A 24,413-nucleotide genomic window follows, 5' to 3' on the forward strand; every position below is an offset into this window, starting at 1 on the left:
TGTTCATTGATTTTGTATCCTGCTACTTTGCTATAGGAGTTAATCACCATCAGGAGATTTGGGATGGAGTCTCTTGGGTCTCTTACATATACAATCATGACATCAGTGAAAGGAGCTAACTTAACTTCAGGTGCTGTTTGGATTCTTGGTGGGTCTTTTGTTGTTAATTTTTAGCAATATACCATTGTGATCTGATATCATTCAGGGAATTATGTCAATTTTCCTAAATATGTGGAGGCAGCCTTTGTGACCCAGTATGTGTTCTATTTTAGAGAATGTTCCATGGGATGCTGAGAAGACTGTGTAGTCTGTTGATTTGGGTGCAATGTTCTGTAGATGTCCGTTAGGTCTAAGTGAACTATGGTTTTGTTGAGCTGTCTTACTTCCCTGTTGAGTTTCTGTTTGGATGATCTGTCTATTACTGATAATGGTGTATTGAAATCCCCAACTATGATGGTGTTGGTAGTTATTTCTGCTTTATTGTCAAGTAGGTTTTGGTATATGAACTGTGGTGCCCCTATGTTTGGTGCATACGGATTTATGATTGTAATATCTTCTTGATGCATTGTTCCCTTGATAAGTAGGAAGGGGCCTATTTTATATTTTTTTGATTATTTTTTGTTTGAAGTCTATTTTATCTGATAGTCATATAGCTACACCTGCTTGTTTCTTATTCCTGTTTTCCAGGAATATTGTTTTCCACCCCTTTACCCTAAGGAGGTGTCTGTCTTTAGTGGAGAGGTGGGTTTCTTGAAGGCAACAGATTGAGGGGTTTAAATTTTTGATCCATCCTGTTAGCTTACGTCTCTTATGGGGGAATTAAGGTCATTAATATTTAGGGTAATGACTGTGAGATTTGATTTGATCACTGCTATATTGTGATGGTATATATGAGTTTGTGTTTTCATAGACTTTGATGTTTTCTGTGCCTACTGTGAGTTTGGTTATTGTGATCTGCTACTTGTTGGCATTTAAGTTTGATTATTTGTTTCTTCTCTGTGGAGAATTTCCTGAAATACTCTCTGTAGGTTTTGTTTTGTGTTCATATAATTGTAAAGCTGAGTTTTGTCATGGAAAGTTTTTTCACCGTCTATTATGAGGGAGACTTTTGCTGGGTAGAGTAGTTTGGGCTGGAAGCCATAGGTTAATAGACTTTGCAGTGTTTCTTTCCAAGACCTTCTAGCTTTCAGCATTTCCATTGAGAAGTCTTGTGTAATTCTGATGGGGTTATCTTTAAAAGTGGTGTGCTGTTTTTCCCTAGCTGCTTTTAGAATTTTCTCTTTGGTGTCAATGTTTAGAGTCTTAATGATGATATGTCTTGGAGAGTTTCTCGTATGGTCCAATCTGTTTGGAGTTCTGTTAGCTTCTTGTATCTTGATGAACCTTTCTTTAAAGAGACTGGAGAAGTTTTCTTCAAGTATTTTGTTAAATAAGTTCTCCATGGCCTTGGTGTTAATTTCTACTCCTTCTGGTATTTCAATGATCTTGTTATTAGGACGTTTAAGTGCATCCCACAATCTCCACATGTTCTGTTCACAGAAACTTTTGAACTTACTGAAATTTTTGAACTCTCAAACTGTTTCTTCCATCTTCTTTTCCAGATCAGAGTTTTTATCCTCCACATGGCTGACTCTATTCTTGAAAGCTTCTAGAGAGTTTTGGACTTGTTCAATTAGGTTTGCATTTTCTACTACTTTTCTATGTATAATTTCCATCCCTCTGTCAAGCTCCCTTTTCACATCATTTTCTGATTTTCTTGATGATTCTTGGAATGCATCCTTGCATTTCTTTATGTCTTCATTAACATCACTAGCTGATTTTTGAGATCCTCTTTTTTTTTCTCTTTTTCTTTTTTTACTCTCTCTTTTATCTCTTAAGTGTTTTTGAACTGTTTCATTTTTCTTATCTATTAGGTCTAGTCTAGTGATGGCAGCATCCACACGATTATCAGTCCTTTGTAGCTTTTCTGCAAGTTCTACCAGTAGCATGGTAAGGGGTGCATTTCTCATAACTTCATTTTGGTGTTCTGATCCTAATGACTCTTCTGTGTTTTGATTACAAATGCTTATTATAGGACTGGGTGATCTAACTGGATTTTGTTGCATTTGATTTTTCATGTTATTTCTTTTGTGCTGTGGTCTGCCCATCGTGGTGTATGGGCACATAAATGGGTGGATCCGCCTGGGCTCAAGCACCATGGGAATCTGAAGCAGCCTAAGGCAGTTGCCAAGCATCCTAGGCTTTGCCTCTCACTTACCAAAGCCTCTGGACACAAAAATTGCCTGAGCTCTCACAGCATAATGAGCCAAAGCTGCCACTGAGGCACCAAGAACTGAAGCAACCCAAACTCTGGCAGGGGACCACTGGGACACGGAAGCAGTCTGTGCTCCCCCTAAACAGGATGGCAGCATGGCAGACTGGGAGGGGATGGCACCTAAGCTGGTGCAAGTGACAGACACAGTCTGAACTTGTGTGGCAGTTGCAATGAGCCTGGTCTCACACATTAATGTGCAATGGCTGGAGCAGTAAGTGTATGAGTGGGCAAAGCAGGCTAATGTTCCACACACAGGGATCGATTGATGTGGAGATTGGCATGGCAATGCCCCATTTGGTGAGCATATTGATCAAAGGAGCCTGAGCTCCAATGGGCCATCAGGCGTAGTCTGGCCAAGGTCACTCTTGGGTAGTGATAGCAGGGTGACCAACCACTGGGCCGTGAGGGAAGTGGAACTATGTTGGCCTGGGACCCCTTTCCTACAGTAAGTGCGTGAGTTTCCTGAAACTGGGAGTGAGAATGGTGGCTGCTTTGGGAGATGGGTGGGCTACCTGCCAGCGAGGGAATCAGTTATTCCATTTTTCCCCTTTGTGCCCTCTCACTGGCAATCTATTGGAGATTGCTCTTCCCTAAAAGACCCAGTGAACCCTTAATGTCTTGCCTTTCTTTCCTGGGGATTTGCAGATCTGTGGCTCAGTTAGGTGGTCGCCATCTTCATGAACATTTTCTTAAGTGTGTGTTTGCCATTTGTATTTCTTCCTCTATGAATTTTCCAGTTCTTTGCCCTATTTTGTGAAGGGGCTGTTTGATTTTTTAATTGTTTAAGTTTTTGAGTTCTTTGTGATTATGCCTCTGTTAGTTGGATATTCAGCAAATATATTCTTACATTTTGTGGGTAATCTATTGGCTCTGCTTATTTTATATTTGTCTGTGAAGAAACTTTTCAGCTTTATAAGATCCCATTGGTTGAGTGACTGTTTAAGATCCTGTGCTACTGGAGTTTTGTTCAGGAATTTTCCCATTCCTATATCATAGAATGTTCCTCCTAAATTTTCTTCCTGTATTATTTGTGTTTCTGGTGTTATTTTGAAGTCTTTGATCCATTTGGGCTGGATTGTTGTGCATGGTGTGAGATGTGTGGATCAAGTTTTAAATTTTTAAATTTTCAATTTTTGCATATGACTATGCAATTTGTCCACCATCATTTGTTGAAAAAGCTGACTATAGAGTTAGCAACAGACCCAGTTATTCCCTTACTGGGCAGGTATACACCTCAGTTCATAAATATTTGCTGAACCATTATTATAGCTGCTCAATTTGCAATAGCTAAGAACTGGAATCAACCCAGATGTCCCTCATCAGATGAATGGATAACTAAGATATATATACACGATGGACTCCTACAAAGCAGTAAGGAAAATGACACAATGAAATTTTTTGAAAAAGTGGTCAAACCTGGAACATATCATTCTCAGTGAACTCACCCAATCACAGCAAGATAATTGCCCCATAGTCTCACTCATCTACAGTTCCTAACCCGAGTCTTCCCAAGTTGCTGGCATACCTAGCAAGAATCTCAAGGACCAGAATATAAAGAGGATAGGGAGGAAGAGGAGAGTAAGGGAGGGGGTAGAGGACACAATACTGGACCCAAATGGCAATGATAACTTAAAACTCTAATCCTTAAAGACAGACCAAATGGTTGAAACTTCACCAGACCCTTAGAGGGAAAACCTGATTCACAAGGCTGTGGAGAGGGTATGACAAAAACTGGCCTTTATATCCTCCTGTTTCTCTCTCTCTCTCTCTCTCTCTCTCTCTCTCTCTCTCTCTCTCTCTCTCTCTCACACACACACACACACACACACATACATCTCTCTATCTCTTTTATATCACTTATCTTTTTCTTCCTTCTCTTCTTGGGCACTGACCTGTAACTCCCAGTACCAGCAGGTAGATATCATCCACTATGGGCTTTTGATCATAGAGACCCACAAGGTTCTCTCCCCCCCCACAAAAGGCAGATTTTTGTCAGAGTACTTGATAACCCACCATTGGTTAGTGGTAAGATCCTACTGCTGAAGACACCATATGCTGTTGGTACGTAATATGGAGTGACATGGCTGGAAGAGAGTCAGTCCCCAGACAGTGTGTCTAGTGCCAGAAGGTGCTACATGAGTGACTGGGGGACAATGACTGATATCTGTCCAAGTATCTCATGGTCTAACATACTTAGCTGCAAACAACTTGATGTGGTGCTTACACTAGAGCAACAGTGGCAGACAGCCATAGTAGGACAGGAACTCTTCTCTATTTGGCTAACTGATCTGCTCAGTGGAATAGAACACATAGCTGGACCTGGGAAACAAGTCATAAATATCCAAAAATGAGCATGCTCTCCATTATCAAGCTCCCACCAATCATGGGCAACAAGTGGGCCTACACCTATTAAAATTTCTCTGAAAAATAATGGCTATCACACTTATTTGTTGCTAACTTTACTCTCTGTTGGGGAATCTGCTTCTCTTTTTCATATAGATTCAGATCCTAAGGTGAGAACCACCCCCATTATACCTCAACAGGGCCACAGTTGAAACTAAGAATAATTGGGGAAACATGCAATAGTGCTATTTTCTTGGTGAACTGGAACCATCACAATGGTGAAGGAGATAGACATAGAGAACAATCAACCCCTACCAAACAAGATATCCATAGGCTCCCAAGATCTCAACATGGGAACAGACCTAAATTAACCCAACATGGCTCAGGGAAATTTGTGGAAGAGGGGGTGGAAAGAATGTCAGAGCCATAGGTTGGGTCATGATATGCAAAGACATTTCCTCCTACTCAAAACTGATGGATAACCCCACAATACATGACCCACATATCCCAACAAGGAGGGTACCTGTTTAAGGGGGAGAACAGGGAGGAGGCTAACAGTGGTACCAACTTGACTGTATTCATTGAGTACAAAAGTAAAAAAAAAAAAATCATAATTCTAAATAAAATAAAACTGAGAAAGAAAAATATATTGTCATTATAAAAGTGACTATTACCAGATAAAATAAATGTCTCCCTTAAAAATAACTACTTATGGGAAAGCGATATTGGGAAATGTGTTCAAAGTGGTTCTATAAACCACACACTTTCTTTTGACAATCATTGCACAAATTCCAGATTTCTATCACGCTTAGAACAAAGTAAGGAATGATCACGTTAGTGGCTACCATTCAAGGAACTTACTGGTGCCATTTATTACCATTTGTATTTCATTTAATTTCTCTATTCTTACAGCAGGTACAGTTCATCATGCTCTTGCAGGGTCAGCATTGTGTCACACAGAGCTTTAAGAGAAGATTGCTAGTGAACAAACTAGAAGAGGAAAATGAAATATTAGTTTTGAAAATCACCAAAGTTAAGATAAATGTATATAGAATGAAATTTGGAGGAGTAGGCAATCTTGTTGTTTGCTTATGCTCACAACATAGGTGAAGGTTTTATGTTCTGGAGTAATGTAGAGAGAAAGAATTCAGGGAGAAGCACTAGAATGAGTAGAATCAGTAAAAAGAACTGTCTCTGAATCTGTGTGTGTGTGTGTGTGTGTGTGTGTGTGTGGGTGGGTGTATGTGTGTGTGTGTCAGAGAGAGAGAGAGAGAGAGAGGTGCATGTGTGTTTATATGTGTGAGCATATAAACATGTGTATATGGGTGTGGCGTGCCAGCATGGACATATGTGGAGGCCAAATGTTGTTGTTGGGTGTCCCTCTTAGTCACTCTCCACCTTATTCTCTATGAGTCTCTTTATGAATCTGGAGTACCCCAATTCTGTTGCACTAGCTAGCCAGTGATCTCCAGAGATCCCCCAATTCCATCTCCCAGGGCTGCAGACAAATGCCACTGTGTATGGCTTTAATGTGTGTTCTGAAGTTGCTGCAATTCGGGTCTTTATGCTTTTATAGCAAGCAATTTACTTCATGAGCCATTTCTCAAACACCAGAAGAACAACCTGACTTGTGTCTGAGTGTGCTCAACCTACTCCAGCACCAGCAAACTCAGTCTAAATCTAAACAACCATTGTGTTCAGACTGCACACATGCTGCTTCAACTGCCATCTTAAAGTTACTTGGAGATGATTACATCTCACTGCCAGCCAGTAGGACCCATGATCTCTGTGTTGAGTCCTTTTGCAGCTCGCACATAAATTCTTAACAACTGGCTAAACATCCTTCACATATCTAGAAAGACATTCCCAATGAAAATATGGAGACTCAGACTAGAAAATGAAGAAGCGTTTCTGGTAGAGGTACAGCTTACCCTCTAATTTGAATTGGCTGAAAGAATAATAAATTAGAATATCAAATAATAATTTGAATATAGGAAAACTTGCTCCATCCTTATTTTTCTTTGATGCGCAATGTATAAGGGTCAATGTGAAGCAAGCTTTTACTCCAACGAAATCTTATAAAGCCTTCATCCTGCTGGTTTAGAAGACATGTTATATGTTGGTGTGGTGGGAAAAGAAAGGTTCATGTCAGAAAAGCCTGCAGAGCTGAACATTAAAGGGACCAGGAACCAGAGGGAGAGATGATCCTCAGATAAAAGAGATCTTCCCAAGAGATGAGCTAAAGCACCTGTTCAAGGCTCAATCAGATCATGGCCAGCCACAGTGGTTCATTTTGTGGGAAGTTAACTCAAACAGAAGTTAGTCATTTCATAGACTTATGTATGAGGTTTATGAATAGGCAAACTTTTCCTTCCTGTAATGCATCAGGTAAATGTGGCACAAGTGTAGTTGAGGGTGGTGCTAACGTCTAATGTGCAGCAGTGACTTTACTAGAAACGTCTGGTACTTGATTTCCCAGGATAGGGTGTGTCAGTTTGATAGGATGACACAGCCATAGCTGAAGTATATTGACAGTGATTGGATATCATCATGGCCCTATTTTACATTTCACCACTGTACATCAGGGAGCATAAAATGGATGGAAGAATGAATAATAGCTCACAACATGTAAAGCCATGTATGAAACAATGTCAGGGAGTTAAGGTGCGTAGTATATTAGAGTGCTGGGAGATTTTAAAGAATTGGATTGAGTGAAAGCCAAAGAAATATTCAACTTTGTGTTCCCAAATTCCACTAAAACTGTACCCCTTATAGTGTACAAAAGGTCTTTTAGAACATCTGTTATCAATTTACTATATTTAATACTATATAACTTGAAGCACAGTTGTTTTGTCACAGAGAAATGGAAGACAAATGTGTTTTTCCTTCTCATTGAATTCCTTTATGACACAAGAATATTCTTACATAAATATTTTGTATAACACAGGCCTTAACATGGAAAAACATTTAAAAATCATGTTACAGGTGATGATTATTTGGAATACAAATTACTCTAAATTACATAAGTATATATCTCATACTGCTTGCTTTATGTATTTAAGTCTTTGTAAAAGTTTATGTGAAAGAAGAAATTCTAAAACTATCTCTACCTTGTCACATTCAACTTCTTTGTTAATCATTATCATCATACTCTGGGGCATAGCATGAGTTTACAATTGATTTTCAAAACTTCACATTTGGTTGGCTTTCCAAGAAGTCTTGATTATCAGGTAAAATAAGAATTTCTCATGAACATCAACAGATTATATATATGTATGTATGTATGTATGCATATATATATATACACATATATATACACATATATATACATATACATATACATATACATATACATATACATATACATATACATATACATATACATATATATATATATATATATATATATATATATATATATATCCTTCCCACTTGCACATATGTGAAAGTGTGTGCATTCATATGCTCCCCACATTCCCAATGTGTATTATGGGATTTTTTTTCAGTATTTTATTACATAGAAAATGTCACACATATTATTTGGAAGTTTCAGATTGTAAAAGAACCAAAGACATTCTGGTAACATCAACTCTTTCTGATCCTTTGGAAATGACATCTTTCTTGTGGCAACATGTAAAGTCTAAAATAATGTGACATTAAAAAATAAATGTAATGCACGCTTCTATGAATAGAATGTGTAATGAGTTTGTAGTAATGTATGGCTTAGGTCTGAATCTGAATTTTGTAGCTATGTTACTATAAAATACAAACATGGAAACTTTTTAACTTCATGGCTGTGACTAGAAATGTCTTGAGATAATTATACCAGTTTCACAAACATCTTTGGGAGGACTCAATGAAGTAATGTCTGAAAGATTAACACAATGCATGGCTCACAATAAGATCCAGATATATTATTAATAAGTTGCAAATTATGAATCAAAAATATTTTTATTTAAAAATATGCTTTAACATTCCCTAAAATTAATATTTGGGGGATGAAATTACATTTATTTAATATTGAATCAGAAAGAGTACACTTCAAAGTGACAAATATCCTTTGCTCTACTATGTTCTCCTTTTTGTTTTCCTTCTATTTCTCAAGGCTGACACTTGTCTTATCTCTTTCACAATCCATTCAGTTTTTCAAGCTACTTAATTTCTCTTCTAAGTGAGTGAACTAGACCCTCATAAAACTTGTTGTTTTCACAAAAGATATTTCTCTATTATATTTTGCCTGGTATGTCTGATATAATTCAATATGTATTACATAATGTTTACTTCTCTGTGAACTTTTACATTTTTATATCCTACATTGCAATCATATGTCTAGCCAGGATTTATGGTATTCAATTTAGATTAATAAATAATTTGATTATTTCCTTAGGATTCTAATTCCAAATTCCCATTTGTTTTCATATGAACTCATGTTTTTTTTTTCTTTCATTGTTCAACTTCCTATTTCTTTTCTTTTTTTTAATTTTTATTTATTTATTTGAGAGCGACATACACAAGAGAGAAAGACAGATAGAGGGAAAGAGAGAGAATGGGCCTGCCAGGGCTTCCAGCCTCTGCAAACGAACTCCAGACTCGTGCGCTCCCTTGTGCATCTGGCTAACGTGGGACCTGGGGAACCGAGCGTCCAACCGGGGTCCTTAGGCTTCACAGGCAAGCGCTTAACCGCTAAGCCATTTCTCCAGCTCTGACTTCCTATTTCTTATTTTTTGTTGTTGTTGTTGTTGTTTTGTTGTTATTTTTATTTTTATTTATTTATTTGAGAGTGACAGACAAGAGAGAGAAAGAGGCAGATAGAGAATGAGCATGCCAGGGCCTCCAGCCACTGCAAAAGAACTCCAGACACATGCGCCCTTTGTGCTTCTGGCTTATGTGGGTCCTGGGGAATCAAGCATCAAACCAGGGTCCTTAGGCTTCACAGGCAAGCGCTAAGCGGCTAAGCCATCTTCTCCAGCCCCAACTTCCTATTTCTTCTTACGTCTTTCTGTACCTGGGTTCTACTTCCTTTTCAGTGTTCTCAATTTCTCTGTAAGTGTTCTCACTCTTTCTGAGTTTCCAGTTTCTGTTTCAGTAGTCCTGGTTCTGCTTTGTGTGTTCCCACTTCTACTTCAATAACATAACACTTATTTTAGTATTTCTACTTTCCCTTTCAGTACCACTTCCTACTTCAGTGTTCCACTTCCCCTCAATTGTTTTCCCATTTTCTTTCAGTGTTCCCATTTCCTATTTAAGTGGTCCACTTCCTCCTCCAGTGTTCTAATTTCCCTGTTATTTCCTTTTCTATGTTCTACTTTGTTATTCCTAAGAGTTCTCACTTTGTTTTTTAGTCTTCCAGAATCTTATTTTGGAGGTCCGCTTCCTCCATCAAAATTCTACTTTCACTGTTTCAAGTGCTCTTTCCAGTGTTCCACTTCCTCTGTGATTGATCCACTTATCATTTCTGTGTTCTCACTTTCTGTTTCAGAGCTCTATTTCCTATTTAACCATTTCCAATTTCTGTTTCAGTGCTCCTACCTAATTTTTTGAGAGACTCCTATTGCTCTTACAGTACTCCTATTTACTTCTTGAATGATTTCATATCTTCTTTCAGTATTCTCCAATTTTACTTTGAGTGTTCCACCTTTCTTTCAGAATCTGCGTTTCCACTTTCAGTGTTTAATTTTCATGAGTGTTCCTTATTTCTCCCTGTTAGTATTTCCTTTCCAGTGTTGCCAGTGCCTCTGACAGATTTCCTCTTTTTTTAAGAGTTATATATTTTACTATTACTAAAATACATAAAGTATGTTTAAAATGTTTATTTAAAATTATTTAAAATACTTAAGTATTTAAAATTACTTAAGGTCTCTCTCTGTGTGTCTGATCACTTGGAAACTTCCAGCAGTGGCCGAGTTTCTCCCTCAGCTGGGCCTGGGCTCCAGGTCTGGGCCCCCTAGCCCTTCTTCTCCACATGGGTTCCTTATCCCTGCCCACTCCCCACATGGCAGGAACTCCTTGAGCTTCATTTTCTCTTTCCACACTTTTTCCCCAGATCCCTATCTGGTCATATATACTCCTGAGCTACACATGGCCGCACAGACTTCTGGGCGCCACTCGGTATACTTCTCTTCTCCCAATTTTACCTCCCACACCTCCCAGACAACCCCTTTCTGTACTCCTTTGTAAAATCTGAATAGAATGTGGCATTTTAAAAATCATTCCTTTAAACCTGGACCTTCCACCTCTTTGGTTAGTTTGCAGACATGAACTCATGGCTTGGGCTTCCAGGAAGCACCCCAGAACACTGATTTCTCTGTTACATAATGGAGGTTCCACTCACATACCTTGAGAATGGTTTTTATACAAATAGCCACATTTTTATTTCATATAGACAGATTTAGTATGTAAACAACACATGTTGGTACCATCCTTTTCCCTTCTACCTGCCCCTTTTCTGAAGAGGCCATTTTCATTAAGGATGCAGGTCAACTCCATGGGGATTTTGGGTCCTGCAGTCAGTTTGTGGGCAGTAAGTAGTCAGCTATGGGGGACAGGCAATGTCTCTGTGCAAAATTTCCCATCTTGTGGCTCTAACAATCTTCCTACCCCATCTCCTGTAAAATTCCCTGATCCATGCTAGGAGCATTTTAAATCTACTTCAGTAATGGACACTTTGGAGCCTCTGGATCTCTGGTTTGGTAGGTATTGAGTATCCCAAGTGTCTTATCTCCTTCAGCCTTGTGCTGATATTATATTCACTAAGAAAGCAGCACTCTTACTCATTTCCCCAATTCCTTTTTGGTTTCAGATAGGGCCAGGGTACAGTGCTCTGGGTCATTTATCTCTTCCCCTTCCCCAAGCCTCAAGATGAAGTTCAGGTATGTCAGCCACAAGGGCTGATCCAGGTTAGGAACCACAGATGAGGGAAATCACACAATGGTAATATTTCTGTGATTGTGTGAGTTTATTTAGAATGATCTGTTCCAAGTTAAACCATTTTTCTACAAATTTCATTGTGTTATTTTCATTCTTACTGCTGAGTAGAATTCTGTAGTGTAGATATATTACATTTGGTTATCCATTCATCCAATGTTAGGCATCTGGGTTGATTCTAGTTTTTAGATATTATGAATTGAGCAGCTATAAACATAGTTGAGCAAATATCTCTGAACTGAGATGTGAGTAGTTGAAGAGTTTTAGTTGAAGAGCTCTTAAGGTAAATGCTCAGTCTATTGGTAACTCCATACTAAACCTTTTCAGGAGTCTCCATATTGATGTCCATAGTGATTATACCAGGTTATATTCCCACCAACAGTGAATGAGTATTCCTATTTTTCCACATCCTTGCCAACATATGTTTCCTTTTGATTTTTTAATGTGTGCTAACCTTACTAGGGTAAGGTAGAATCTAATATTTGTTTCAATTTGCATTCCCCTAATGGTTAGGGTTGTTGAACATTTTCTTAAGTTTGTGTTAGCCATTTGTAATTATTCCTCCAACTATTCTCTGTTTAGTTCTCTGATCCACATTTGGAGTGAGATGTTTCATTTTTTTTTAATTGTATAGTTTTGTGAGTTCTTTGTAGATTCTAGATATTATGCTTCTGTTAGTAGAATAGGTGTTGAAGATGTTCTCCTATTCAGTAGGTAATCTATTGGCTCTGTTTATGGTATGTTTGTCTACACAAAAGCTTTTTAGCTTCATGAGATGCCTTTGGTTGAGTGCATGTTTAATTACCTTGGCTACTGGGGTTTGTTCAGTTAGTCTTTTCTATATTATGGACAGTGCCTTCTATTTTTTTCTTCTAGTAGTTGAAGAGTTTTAGGACTTAATATGAGGTTTGTAAACCATTTGGACTTGAATTTTGTGTATGGCAAAATAAGTGGGTCTAATTTCATTTTTCTACATATGGTTCTCCAATTTGTCCAGCACCATTTCTTGAATATGCTGTTTTTCTCCAGTCTACATTATTGGCACCTTTGTCAAAGATCAAGTAGCTGTATTAACTTGACCTAAGGTGTTGGTCTTCAATTCTGTTCCATTGGCCTATCTTTCTGTTTTTATTCTAGTACTATGCTGTTTTTGTCACTATGGCTTTGTAATATTGCTTTAGATTAGGTATATTTTTGCTTGTTTTTGATGAGGATATGTTTGGAAAACCTACCCCTTCTGCCATTCCATATAAATTTTGAGATCATTTTTTTTTCAATCACTGTGAGGAATGATGCTAGTATTTTTATTGTTTTTTTTTTATATCTATATATTCCTTTCGGAAAATTGTCATTTTCACAATATTAATTCTACCTATCCAGAAGCATGGGAGGACTTTCCCTCTTCTCAAGTCATCTATTTCTTTCTTGAGTGTTTTTATGTTTTGATTATACAGGGCGGTCGCATGCTTGGTTAGTGTTATTCCAAGGTATTATTTCTCTGTACATTTGTCATTTGCATATAGAAATTTGAAGAATTTTGGATAATGATTATGTATCCTGAAACTTTGCTTTAGAAATTTTGAGATGAAGACTTTTTGGTAACTAATATATAGAATCATGTTATCTTCAAATAGGACTAACTTGACTTACTCCTTTCCAAATTGAATCCTATTTATTACTTTCTTCTACCTTATTGCTTGGGCTTGGACTTCTAGTACTTTGTTGAAATGCAGTGGTAGGAGTGAGCATCCCTGTTTTGTTTGTGATTTCAGTGGTAACTCCTTAAGTTTTTCCCCATTAAGTATTATTTGGGCTTTAGGAGCTTTATATATAGCCTTTATTGTATTGAGATATAAACACTCTATGCTTATCCTTTTCAGTGTTTTGATCATGAAGTGGTGTTGTGTTTTGTCAGAGGCCTTCTCTGCATTAATTGAGATGATCATGTGGTTTTTATGGTTAAGTTTATTTTTGTGGTGTATTACATTGACCAGTTTCCATATGTTAATCCACCTCCTCATCCCTGGGATAAAGTCAGCTTGATCAAGGTGGATAAAGCTTTTGATTTTTGATGTGTTGTTGAATTCAATTTGTAAGGATTTTGTTCAAGATGTATAGAGAGATAGATAGATAGATAGATAGATAGATAGATAGATAGATAGAAAATTTATTTTTACTATTACATATGGACATATTTTGTATGTAAACATCACATGTTGGGACCATCCTTTCCCTCTCTCTGCCCCTTTTTTGAAGAGGCCTTCCTCATTTGGATGCAGCTCAACCCCATGAGGGTTGTGGGACATGCATTGTAGGTAGGGGAGGCAATGTCTCTGTACAAATAGTCCTATCTAGTAGCTCTAATCTTTCCACACCCTCTTCTGCAGAATCCCCTGAGCCATGCTGGGGGCATTTTAAGTCTACTTCAATGATGGGAACTTAAGAGCATCTGGATCTCTTGTTTGGTAGGTGTTGAGTGTCCTCAGTATTTTTCTCCAACACCCTTGTGATGATATCAGCTTAACTAAGAAAGCAGCACTCTTGCTCATTTCCCCAATTCCTTGTGGTTTCACCTGAGGCTGGGATGTAGTGCACTGGGTCATTTACCTACTCAAGTTCAGCTCTCATCTGAAAATAAGAATCAGATTCTCCAATGGAGAGTGAAGTCAGTGCTGTTTACATGGGATAACCATTATTAATCAGCCACATTTTTGATTGCCATTCAGGTTATTAGGTGAGATCATCTTTGTCTTTATAATGAAGGCATTTAGGGCTATGAATTTTCCACTTATGACTGCCTTCATTGAGTTCCATAAGTTTTGGTAGTTTGTGTTATCTATGGCTCTGATCTGGATTTCCTGTCCTTCTGGTATACCCATGACCTGAATATTTGGTCATGTTAGGATTCCTACAGTTCCTTTTTATTCTGTTCCTTTTTTTTTTTTTTAATACCAATGTTTTTGGCCTCCCAAACATTTTCTTCTGTCTTACCTTCCAGGTCAGAGGTTCTGTCTTCAACATGAGTAACTCTGTTGGTGAGGGGTTATACAGAGGCTTTTTGTAATTTCTATTTGATTTTTGTTCCTGTTGAGTTCTTTTGCATCATGTCCATCTCTTTTTTGAGGTATGATTTTCAATTCCAGTTCTGAGGTTTTTGATGTTTCCTATAGTTCATTCTTGCACTTGATCAGGTCTTCATTAAGTTTAATCCACCAGTTGTTGAGATCTTCCATTTCTTGTCTTACCTTTAATTTATTCATATCTCTTTGGAGGGTTCTAATGTTTTGTTCAATCAAGTTAAGCCTACTGTCAAAGACTGAATTATATAGCAGATGATTCTGCAGTACAATTGTTGGTTCTTTGATAGTTTGCTTCAAGTTCAAGTGACTTTTTTTTTTTTTTAATCAGGGTCTCATTCCTTGTTGTGTTTTCATTTTGTGAATGAATTTCAGTTGACTTCTCTATGATTTCATTGGAGGCTTTCGTTGTAGGACTAGCCATCCTTGATGGAGATCTCACAGTTTTCTAACTTTCATTGGCTTTTTTGCACTGTTGTCTACCCACTTTAGGAAGACTTTTTATTTTATTGAGAAGGAAGCAAGTTTTTGTGTTTGGCTCATTCATACTCTGACTCAGGTGACCAGGGATGTTGTCACTGTGTAGCCAGTCAGGATACCAGAGTAAAAGGCCTGATTCCACAACTCATACAGGGACCAGGCCTCCCTGAGCAAGGCACAGTGGAAACTACCAGTTCAGGACAGAGAACAGTGCAGGCAACCCAGAGTGGGGAAGTGGAAGGAGCCCAGATACAAGAGACTGGTCTACTCACTCCAGTCAGCCATGACTGGGCACACAGTGACCTTGCAAGGAACTCAGATACTGGATGTGGGAGGAGCCCAGAAATGGGTCTGGCCTACTCACTTCAGGCTGCTGTTCCAGCTCATATACTGACCATGCAAGGAACTCAAATCTGGGAGGGAGTGGGAGGAATCCAGAAATGAGTCTGGCCTATTCATTCTAGATCCCCACACCCACCCACACACTGTCTACACAAGGAAATCTCTTGTTCAGGATATTGTGAATTGAGCAGCTATAAACATGGTTGCATAAATATCTCTTTAGTGAAGAGTGAAGCCTCTATGGTAGATGCCCAATAGAAGAATGACTGGATCAGTTGATAGCTCTATTTTTTTTTTTTTCTTTTTCAGGAGTCCCCATAAGGAATTTTTGTAGTGATTGTACAAGTTGGCACTCCCACCACTAGGGAATGAGTGTTATTCTTTCCCTACATCCTCACCAACATTTAATGTAACTTGATTAAATAATGATTGCCATCCTGTCTGGAGTAAGGTAGAATCTCATAATTGTTTTATTCTGCATTTCTCTGATGGTTAAGGATGTTGAACATCTTCTTAAGTTAAGTGAGTATTAGTAATTTGTCTTTCTTCCATTCAGTATTCCTTATTCAATTTTCTGTCCCATATTTTTAATTTCTTTACATGTTTAATTAATTATGTACACAGTGGGTGTATAGTTATGTTGATACCATTGTTAGACTCCTCTTTGCCTCCCCTCCATACACAAGGACCCTCCTCATTGGGGAACATGGGTCATGCATTTTGGGGTTAGCCATAAGTTATGGGTAACAGACAATGTCTCTGTGCATAATGTCCCAAGCAACCAAAAGTTTCAGGTCTTATATTGTAGTCTTTAACCTATTTGGAGTAGATTTTTGTGCATATTGAGATTAGTGGGTGTAGTTTCACTTTTCTACATGTCCTTATCCAGTTTTATCAGCAACATTTGTTGAATATGCTTTCCCTTCTCTAGTGTACATTGATGGCTCCTTTGTCAAAGATCAAGTAGCTATAGATGGTTGAACAAAGGGCTATGTTGTCCATTATGTTCCATTGGTCTATATGGGTCTATATGTCTGTTTTTATGCTTAACATTCTGTTTTCATTACTATGGTTTTTCAGTATAACTTTAGATTGGGTATGGTGCTACCTTCAGAGGTTCCCCCCACCCCCGGGATATTTTTGGATATCCAAGGCTCACTGCCATTCCATATAAGTTATAAATGTTGAATGTTGGTATTACTTTTTTCTATCTCTGCAAATAATGTTGCTGGGATTTTTATTGGTAGTCACACTGTATATTGCTTTTGGTAGGATTGCCATTTTCACAACATTAATTCTATCTACCCAGGAACATGGAGAGTCTTTGAAACTCCTCATATACTCTGCAATTTCTTTCTTGGGTAATTTTTATTATCAGTATGTAAGTCTTTCACCTCCATGGTTAGTATTATTCCAAGGTATCTGATTTATCTATGGCTACTGAAAACAGGACAGCCTCACTGATTTCTTTCTCTATATATTTTCTTTGGGATATAGGAAGGCTACTGATTTTTGTAGGTTATCACGTTTCTGGAGAAATTTATCACCATTAGAATTTAAGGTGCAGTCTTTCAGGTCACTTATGTATAGGATCATGTCATCTGCAAATAAGGCAAGTTGACTTCCCCTTTTCTAATTTGATTGTATGTATATCCTTCAAAGCCTTATTGCTTTGACTAGGATTTCCAGCACTATGTTAAAGAGAAGTGGTGACAGTAGACACCTCTTTCTTATTCCTGATCTTAATGGTAACTTCTTGAGCCTTTCACTATTAAGTATTATTTGTGCTTTAGGTTCTTTATATATAGCCTTTATTATGTCAAGATATAAACCCTCCATGCCTAATCTCTCCAGCAATGTAATCATGAAGTGGTGTTGTATTATATTGAACTCCTTCTCTGCAAACATTGAAATGATCATGTGCTTCTTGTATTTATGTTTATTTATGTAGTGTATTTCATTAATTGATTTCCATATATTAAAGCATCTCTGCATGTCTGGGATGAACCCTGCTTGATCAAAGTGGATAATGGCTTTGATGTGTTGTTGAATTCAGTTTGTGAGGATATTGTTCAGGATTTTTGCATCCAAGTTCATAATGGAAATAGGTCTATAGTTTCCTTGTTGTATCTCTGTCTGATTTTAAAATAAGGGTAATGCTAAATTCATAGAAGGAGTTAGGAAGGATTACCTGTTCTCTAAGTATTACAAATAGCTTGAGAAAAGGTGGTTTCATTTCTTCAATCAAGGTTTGGTAGAATTTGGATGATAATATATCAGGTCCTCAACTTTTTTCTTTTTGGGAGGTTTTTGATTACATCTTCAATCTTCATGGCCCTAATGGAATAGTTTATGAGATTTATATGCACTGGACTTATTTTTTGTATGTGGCATGTGCCTAGGAATTCTGCCACTTTCTCCTGGTTATCCAATTATGAGCAATGGAGGTTTTGGAAATATGTCCTGATTATTTTTCAAATTTTATTGATGTCTTCCATGGCCTGTTCCTTTTCAGTTTTAATTTTGTTAATTTCAGACTTTGCTTTTATATTCATTTGATCAAATTGGCCAAGGGTTTATCAATCTTGCTTATTTTTTTCCCAAAGAACCACCTTCTTGTTTCATGCATTTTTTCTTAATTTTTATTAACATTTTTCATGATTATAAAAAGTATCCCATGGTAATACCTCCCTCCCCCCACTTTCCCCTTTGAAATTCCATTCTCCATCAAATCCCCTCCCCATCTCAATCAGTCTCTCTTTTATTTTGATGTCATGATCTTTTCCTCCTCTTATGATGGTCTTGTGTAGGTAGTGTTAGGCACTATGAGGTCATGGATATCCAGGCCATTTTATGTCTGGAGGGCGTATGTTGTAAGGAGTCCTTTGGCTCTTACATTCTTTCCACCACCTTTCCCGCATCAGACCCTGAACCTTGGAAGTTGTGATTGAGATGTTACTCAGTACTCTACCCACTTCTTTTCAGCACTATGATACCTTCTGAATCATCCCAAGGTCACTGCCATCTGAAAAGAGAAGATTCTCTACCCAAAGTGAGAGCAGCATTAATATAAGGGATTGAATATTAAGAGAAGTGCTTACTGGGCAGTTTGATAAGCATAGTATATACATTTATCCAGACATCAGCAGATGTTATACCCCTAGGGCTCATGACTACCCCTGTTTTAAGTTGTCAGTATCAGGGATGTATTCCATCCCATGGAGAGGACCTCCAGTCCAACTGGAGGGAAGTTGATTTCCACCATGATACATGTGCCACTATTGCACCCATTGGCTCATTTGGCCTGGAAGGCCAATTATAAGGCTTGCAGTGTCCACTGTTGAGTATCTTCACTCTTGGTATCTCTTTCTCCCATTGAACTGCATGTAGAATGGCTTTTTCCAGCTTTCTGTCATCTGGTCTACATAGAGGAGGTTATCAGCTCAGTTCCAACAGGATTTCTCAGTGGCCTTGCAGCCCAAGTATGAGGAGTCTTCAGCAACAGTGTCTTGCTGTCTATTTCTTGTGGGAAACCAAGGGCCTCGGCAATGGCCTATACTGTTTTGGGGCAACAGGGACCTCCCTTGTCAACAACTCACTGGAAGGTATCCCATCCCTGGTACTGAAAATTTTCTAGCAATGATCTATGGCTCCTGAGTGTTCCATTGTCCAAAACCTGAAGGATTCCATATGATTTATTTATATCCTCTTAGATTTTGATTAGCCCTCCTCCACATTTCCTTTATTCAATCTCTTCCCATGATCTCACTTTGGGCCCATATCTTACAACATTAAGAATGAAATTTAATTCATGCATTTTTATTACAGACAGACTTAATATGTATACATCATGTGTTGGTACCATCCTGTCCTTCATCCCTGCCCTCATTCCACTGGAGACTCTCCTCAGTGGGGTTGCAGGTATTCCCCATGAGGTTGTGGGTTACTTGTTGTGGGGGGGGAGCAGCAGTCAGTTTGGGGGTAAGCCAATACCTTTGGGCATGATGTCCCAACCCATGGCTTTTAAAATCTTTCTGTCCCTTCTTCCACAAAATTCCCTGAGCTGTGGTGGGTGTATTCTACATTTACTTCAGTAATGATCTTTTAAGAGCCTCTGGATCTCTGCTTTGGTAAATGTTGAGTATCCTCAGCATCTTTACACAGCATAGTAGGAGTCTGAAAAATACTAGGATAAAATGCAAGATGTGAAAAATAAGCTAATGGTATTACAATGTATGAAATAACTTTACTGATGATGGTAGGGGAATGAATTCTTGTCCATAAATACTGTGAGATAAGTGTGAGCCTATAATGTTAAAATTCAAAAGAACTATACATTTAAGCTTCTCTAGTTGATAAATTGGTATCTAGTGGAAGACATATGTTAGCAGTTTTGAGAAAAACTATGTAAATACATGGCAAGTAGTGGGAGCCAGATTTCCCACTTTATTAAGAATTGAGATTTAAGTAAGGGAAGGAAGTTAAAATGTTCTATGTGGTATTGCATGAGAGGATTTATTTATATCCTCTTAGATTTTGATTAGCCCTCCCTCCACCTTTCCCTTGCTTGATCTCTTCCCCTGATTCACATTTGATTTAATATCAGTATGAATGTTTACATATGCAGATATATGCATACAGGAAAACACAAACACACACACACACACACACACACACACACACACACACACACACACTTATGGTTTAGTGTTTCCAGACATTTCCTTATTTTGATAGAAGAAGGGACTCATGGCAGCAATGACTACACTTACAACTCAAGTGTAGAATTCTAATTCCATTCTCCAATATAAAAAGCAAGATTAGGGCTGGAGAGATGGCTTAGTGATTAAATACTTGCTTGTGAAGCCTAAGAGCCCCTGTTTGAGGCTTGATTCACCAAGACCCATGTAAAACTAGATGTAAAAGGTGGCACATGCATCTGGAGGTCATTTGCAGTGGCTGGAGACCCTAGTGTGCCCATTCTCTCTCTCTGCCTCTTTCTGTCTGTCTGCCTGTGGCTCTCAAATAAATAAAAATAAACAAAAAAATCAAAACAAGATTATGTATAATTAATGTTTAATTCTAACAGTAGTGGAGAAAATATACACAATAACACTTGAGCATCTTATTGTAGCACAAAAGAAGGTTGGTTTCAAAACAGACACCAATGAAGTTATATTAAAGTTACCATAAACTGGGCATGACATTTTGAAAGTACCATGTCATTTTGTGGCATTCCTCCCATGAAATAACATCCTTAGTTTGCTTGTGAGAAAATAGATTAGAAATATTCTAAAAAATTATGGAAGCAGTAATTCTTAGATATGTCAAGATCATCAAATACAACACAGGATATACACATTAAAATGGATAAAACCTGGAAACAGAAAAAAAAAAAAAACAATAGATGCAAACAAACAAAGAAAATAGGGAGTTAATTAAATAAGTAAAAACAATGGTTCTATGATTTTCATAAACCTATCACACTTAGTGTAAAAAGTTACTCTAAGGGAAAATGGATGTGGTATCATAGGGAATAACAAGAAATTCAGGTATATAATCTCCAGGTACTTTGATGGCATTCTCATTTTTGCACCTGGTACTGCAATAGCTATTTTTATTTTCCCTTCTTGACATGAAAAAAATAAAAGAAGCATTCATTTTACTTAAATTTCAACTTACATTGGAAATGGTGGCATGTTGTCCTGTTTTTGCTTATGTGGTGGTTGCAAGGCAAAATGTGCCTTAATGTGTTAATGATTACACCTCCTACGAGATCTCTTGCTGATGAAACTTTTGGTTGGTGGAGCCTTGCTCAAGGAAATGTGTTGCTGGGGGTGGGTCTCAGGATTTTACATTCTAGTCCCACTTGTCAATGCTATCCAGCTATTTCCCATTACTGTGTCTTGCTGTTGTGGAGATACGATGGCTGGTTCTTTGCTCCTGCCATGTTTTCCCTGCCATGATGGAACTTCCCTTCAAAACACTGAAAATAAACCCTTTCCTTCCATATGCTGTTTCTGTTCAGGCATTCTGTCCCAGAAAATAAAGGCTAACTGATAGCCCTTGTTTTACTCTTCCAATTATTTCTGTATATCTTTTGATAAACCCACTTCTTTTTTCTTCTCCCTACTGTCCTCAGAGACTGATCAAATGTTTTAGCATTTGCAGCATAAACTAGAGCTGAATGACATACACACCTCCCTTTTGCATATAGAAATTATTTTTCATATGGCATATAAGGAAAGTTGATCTGTTGGATTTCAATCATAGAATTTGTAGGAAAATAGGAAATAAACATTTTTTTTAATATTGTATCTGTTTTATACTGGTTTGTTGAGGGATAATATATACTATAAAATGTACCAAATAAAAATGCATAGTTAAATGAATTTTAATAAATCAAAAAATTACATAACCCCTATTGAAAATTCAGAGTTAGTACATTTGTATCACCTGAATAGTTGCCTTGTACCTGTTGCTATTGTTTTCTTATTTAACTATAAAACTAGACACTATTCTCATCTGACTATACATTCTCCACCTCTGACCATTTTATTGGAATCAAGTAACTTGTGATCTTCTGCATCTTTCACTGAGACATTGTATGGATTTTCATTTGTTTCCTGAAATTACTGTATGCTGTAACATGTACTAGTACTTTGTACTTTGTTTTGATGATCTGAGTGTTAAATGGATGTAACATTTTGTATTTGTGCTATAGTAAATAGACATGAAGATTACTTCCGTCTTTTGACCATAATTAGAAATACTTATTTAAATTCTTACCAGTAAATCTTTTTGTAGATAGATAGTTTTACTTTCAGGATTTTAAGAGCTGAACATGAGTGTTATATGTAAAGCATGTCAAAATTTGAGAGAAACTATAGAACTGTTGTATAAAATTACTAATGGAGAGATCTTGTTTCTTTGTTTCCTGGTCAGCATATGGCACTACTCATATCTTTATTATCAGTATTCTCATGCATATGGCATGGTACCCCATTGAAATGTCAATTGCCCTTTCTGCTTATTGGCCATATACATCTTCTCTTTAGTCAAAGTGATCTATAAGTGGGTGTCATATTTAAAAATGCATTATGCATCATACAAGTTTTTCTCCATATAAATTCTTTTTCATATATATAATTTGCTAACATTTTCCTAGTGCATACCTTTTTTTTAATTAATGGTCTTAGTGATATATTTTAAGAAGAAAATGTTTTCATTTTTGGTGAAGTCAATTTACTAATTTTTATGGTTTTTGTTTTCAAAATTATATCTGAGAACACTTGCTTCATCCTTCTCCATGATTATTTTCCTTCTGTGTTGACAGTTTTAGTTCCATTTATAGCCATTATGTATATGTAGGGTAAAGACAATGGCTCTTATATTGGCATGTATCCAGTGGTTTCACCATCACTGTTCAAATTCACAATTTCCCAGTTAGCTTATTACTCTCAAGATTCTATTGGCATTCATTTGATTATATGTCAGAATATGTCTCTGGACACTCCATTGTATTTCATTATCAGCTATGTCCATCTTATGCGTGCCCCTCACCCTCTTTATTACTATGGCTTCGTCAGGTTTCAAATTTCATGGTGTCAATCTTCTGACCCTATTCTTATTTTTAAAATGATTTTTGTCTATTCTAAGCCCTTTGCATTTCCATATAAATTTTGACGAGATTGTAAATTTTCATAAGATAAGTCTCCCAGAAGTTTTTTAAGGTTCACAGTGAATTTATAGACTTATTTTTATGAAAAAATACCATGCTGAAGGTATTTTATTCCAATTTATGAAAATAGGATACCTCTGATGTAATTTCTTTTGTATTTTTAGAGTTCATTTTATAAAACTTAATCATTCATTTGTTTAATAGATTCCTAAATACTTTTTGCCATTTTTATGATATTATTAATGGATTATTTTCTTAACTTCACTGTCATATTATTTGCCTGTTGTATTTGTACCAATAAAATGTAGTATTCACATGTGTCTAATTTCCTTATTTTCTCATTATATCATTTATACTAAGATTATCTATTTTATTCTTCTAATCTGAAGACTCCTCCCTCTTCCACTCACTGTTCTCTTCCCTCAAACCCATATAAGTTCACTGAGAACTAAAACTAAAAATGATAAGATCAATTACATGATAACTTTTGTTGTATTCCTGCTTATAGGTGGATGAGAATAATGGGTAGATTAGTGTGAGACTTTGTAGATCTGGGTTTGCCAAATTCCCCTGCTTAATGACATTATGGTACATTTGTACCCTCCTTTTTCAGTTAGCATTACATTAAATACATTAATGAGTTTGTATGTTCAATATTGAGCCATGTAATGTAAAATATTAAAATTGTTTCCATATAAATTTCACAAATATTATACACCACATCATGTATATACCCATATATATGTATGTAGTATGTATGTATGTATGTATGTATATACATATGTATGTGTGTATATATGTACATACGCATATATGTATGTATTTCCAAGAAGTTTAGATGGGTTCCATGCTCCTCTTCTGGTTTCTGGGGAAACAATTTGCAGAATTAATCTGAAATTTTCTTTAACTTAAAAAAAATATTTACTTTTATTTATTTATTTGAGAGAGAGAGAGAGAGAGAATGGGTGCACCAGGACTTCCAGCCACTGCAAATGAACTTCAGATGTGTGTGCCCCCATGTGTCCTGGGGAATGGAGCCTTGAACCAGGGTCCTTAGGCTTCACAGGCAAGTGCTTAACTGCTAAGCCATCTCTACAGCCTTCTTGTTTGTTTGTTTGTTTGTTTGTTTGTTTGTTTATTTATTTATTTATTTATTTATTTACTTACTTACTTATTGGGAAGGGTCTCACTCTAGCTCAGACTGACCTGGAATTCACTGCGTAGTCTCACAGTGGCTTTAAATTCATGGTGA

The sequence above is a fragment of the Jaculus jaculus genome, chromosome 12, assembly GCF_020740685.1.
Source record: "Jaculus jaculus isolate mJacJac1 chromosome 12, mJacJac1.mat.Y.cur, whole genome shotgun sequence".
NCBI lineage: Eukaryota > Metazoa > Chordata > Mammalia > Rodentia > Dipodidae > Jaculus > Jaculus jaculus.